Raw genomic sequence first — 3,620 nt, forward strand, 5'->3', positions numbered from 1 at the left:
CACTTGCGCGAGTGGTACGAGCTACACGTTATCGAGCCCACATTAGCGAAACTCTATATCATCGAGGGACAGAAGACTTCAAACGTTCTCCCGATACGGCTTACCGACCGCACGAGTGATAAAAAAACATGTGAATCTGCTGTACGTGCAGGACCCATGAGACAACAATGTTGGACATTTGCATGGATTAAGGATCTATCCCGTCTCGTGAGCTCACAATTGAGCACGCACCATAGTCGGAAGTACATTTGCGATCGGTAAGTACCTCTACTTCTTTTAAAAATATATATCATTTTATGTTTTTTTGTAAAAAAATTTATAATATATATGTTTCTTTTTTGTAGATGTCTGCACTATTTTTACAGAAGCATGAAATTGGAAGCCTACACCGTGGACTGCCGAGAGGTAAACAAATGCGCAATCCGACTACCGAGCGAGAACAACAAGTGACTCAGCTTCAAGAACCACAGCAGGAAAGAGCGACTTTCCTTCGTGGTGTACGCCGATCTGGAGTGCGTGCTGCAGAAGACACAACCGGATACGGAACACGCGTCATACGCCTATCAACATCATCGGGTATGTAGTATAGCATACTACGTACAGTGCTTGTACGACGAAACGTTATCGACGTATCGATTTCGTCGCGATAACGACTGTGTCGCGTGGTTCGTCGAGGAACTCAAAGGATTGGCGCAGCGCGTAAAGAACATCCTGTCCGACATTGTATGCATGAAAGATTTAACGCGAGACGAGTGGGAGACATTTCACAGCGCGACGAAATGTCATATATGCGAACAACAATTCGCGCCTGATGATAATAAAGCGCGCGATCATTGCCACCTGACCGGGCGGTACAGAGGTCCAGCACACTCGACGTGCAATCTGAATTATAAGGATCCTCACTTCATCCCAGTAATATTGCACAATCTGTCGGGCTATGACGCGCACTTTATTATCAAGGAGATAGCTACCGCGTTCGAAGGCTCAATCGATGTACTGCCTATAACAAAGGAAAAGTACATATCATTTACTAAACACGTGAAAGACACCGTGGAAAATTTTGATCGTATAATTTTCAATTTATCAATAACAAGGAAAGATGCCAATTTTGCGAGACTCGCGCTCAGAAATGTGTACGAGTCGATGAATCTTAATTTTATATCGCTTCGCGAATCAGTCGACCCACAGTTGTGCATAAGATCAAAAATGCACGAAGTGTACACTATTAGCGAGACGAAAATCGCTCTGAATCCGTACGACGATAAGCGATATATCGTGCCGGATTCGACCGATATGTTGCCATGGGGACAATACCGAATATAACGTAATGTATATAATGTATGTATATAATGTATGTATGTATGTATGTATGTATGTATGTATGTATATAATGTATGTATGTATATATCTATGTAAAAGTCCGACATAACCGCCCGGCCTCTCTCCGGAGGCTGGGGGTATCCTATGAGGATTTCCCCGGGTAAAAAATGTATGTAGTATACATTTATGTGATATAACTGCTGCAAGAGATTCTATAAGATTGTGACAATATATACGTGAAAATTTTGATAATTTTTCACTTCACATTGTAAACGGGGTGAAGATATATATTCTTTTACAAAAAATTAAATGCAATGTAAATTATAATATAATCATTTATTCAATGAAAACAGTTTATTATACAATATTGCCTGTTAATATCTCCCTAAGCATTTTATTCCTAAGGTATGGCATATCATTCTGCGTGAATGTAATTTCTTTACATGCACAGACATACTCGGCGAACATGCACGAAAACACGCCACAATCGCTACCATTCATCTGTTGTGGAATGTTCTTTGCGGACTGACATTTCCAGTCACTCATATCATAAGGTTGCTTCTTTTTGTCAAGACTTTCATCTTGTAAATAAAGTTTTAACACAGCCAGACATTCTAAATTATTGTTACCCATACTGTCGTAATAAACAATCGTCTTATCGCGAAAATCTATTATTGCCATACACCAGTGAACGTCCAAATGTACAGGCACAACCACAAGATCCTGCGCAAATATGTCCACCTTCCTAGTCCATCGCTTTAGCGACGAGTGACCACCCGACAGAAGTTGTGGGTAAAAAAACGTGTTCATCGCGTGCACTTTCGGATACGCGTCGGAAGATGTTCCTCTGGCGATAAGCAGGTTCATATAAAAGTTTATCACTTCGTCGTTTAACCAATTTAAGTCGACCAGCGTGTGAAGATCCCTTTGCGTGAGCCTCAGACCGAAGCCTTCCACCACCACCACTACCTCCATACTGTGGTGGAAACCTTGCTAAAAAAAGAAAGTATAATGTTATAAAATTTTGCTTTTACAAAAAAGTATGTAACAATACACTCTATTAATTTTTGATAATATAAATATGTATATTTACCAGTGTCAATCGATTCACAACCTCTCTTTTACAGCCTCACTTTCTTCACTTGCATGTGATAACGTGTGTAACCACACAATAACGAAGAAACGCTGCACATATGCTCTCAATCTTACTCTAATGCGGCTCGATGCGCTTCATCCCTCAGTATATACCTTTGCTCTCTCTCGCTCTCCAATTGAATCTTGAAAGATTATTTCTTATTTCTTTGTCTCGCGTACTGCGTCGTAAAAAATAGTGTGAAATAGATACATCTACGCAGTAACCATCCCCTTCTCTAAGAAAAAAATTTGTATATAGCGCCACGAAGCACAAAAGTCACAATAGTCCTCGAGTAAATATCGTATTATATATGAGAAGGGATATTATATATGAGAAGGGATATTAATAAATATATCGCACATGTATTTAGTAATTAATATTTTTTATTATATACTGTATATGTATTACACATTTCAAACACTTTACATGTATCAATTTTATATTAAGAATAAAATACAGTTTGCACGAATTAAATCACATTGTCCTTGTGTATCCATGAGTTGTGCGATCCATCGAATCCCAGCCATTTCACGTAAACCTCGTCGCCCCTCCTGCGCAGTACTTTCTCCACGAGATACACGTCAGGATAAGTCGCGCGATGCAACTCGTACTCGTAGAACGCTCCAGCGACGGATTTTCCACGATAGTCCTCGAGTAGGTAGGTAACGGGATTGGTATGCTGCACTTTAACGATCTTAAACACCTCGGTGGTCCAATTCGGCGTGTAACCCTTCTCGAAAATTGTCTTGTATTTGCTGACGCGTACCGAGTCGCCCGCTTCCGAACGGCGCGTTTGAAAACGAGGTTACGAAAATACAAGATTTATTGTTTGCTAGAGGAAGGGGGACACGGAAAGATCCGTGGAAATGCTGGGCGCAGGTACTATACTCGTGATTACGGCGCTCGGCAGACCGAGAACCAATCATTTCGCACGAATTAAATCACATTGTCCTTGTGTATCCATGAGTTGTGCGATCCATCGAATCCCAGCCATTTCACGTAAACCTCGTCGCCCCTCCTGCGCAGTACTTTCTCCACGAGATTTATAACGAAGAGTTATAACGAAGTAAAATTAAAGAATAACAAACTAAAAATTAAAATTAGAAGGAGTGATTATAATAGGTCTTCCACGTGTTTTTTTTGTCAGATCAATCACTTGCTTCTC

General features: G+C 40.5%; 1 pseudogene; it reads right to left on the reverse strand.

The window, feature by feature from the left end:
- Positions 1–1,677: 1,677 nt before the first annotated feature.
- Positions 1,678–3,232, reverse strand: LOC112465510 (annotated as a pseudogene).
- Positions 3,233–3,620: the final 388 nt, after the last annotated feature.

The sequence above is a fragment of the Temnothorax curvispinosus genome, unplaced genomic scaffold (genome assembly GCF_003070985.1).
Source record: "Temnothorax curvispinosus isolate PA1 unplaced genomic scaffold, ASM307098v1 QBEX01001511.1, whole genome shotgun sequence".
Taxonomy (NCBI): Eukaryota; Metazoa; Arthropoda; class Insecta; order Hymenoptera; family Formicidae; genus Temnothorax; species Temnothorax curvispinosus.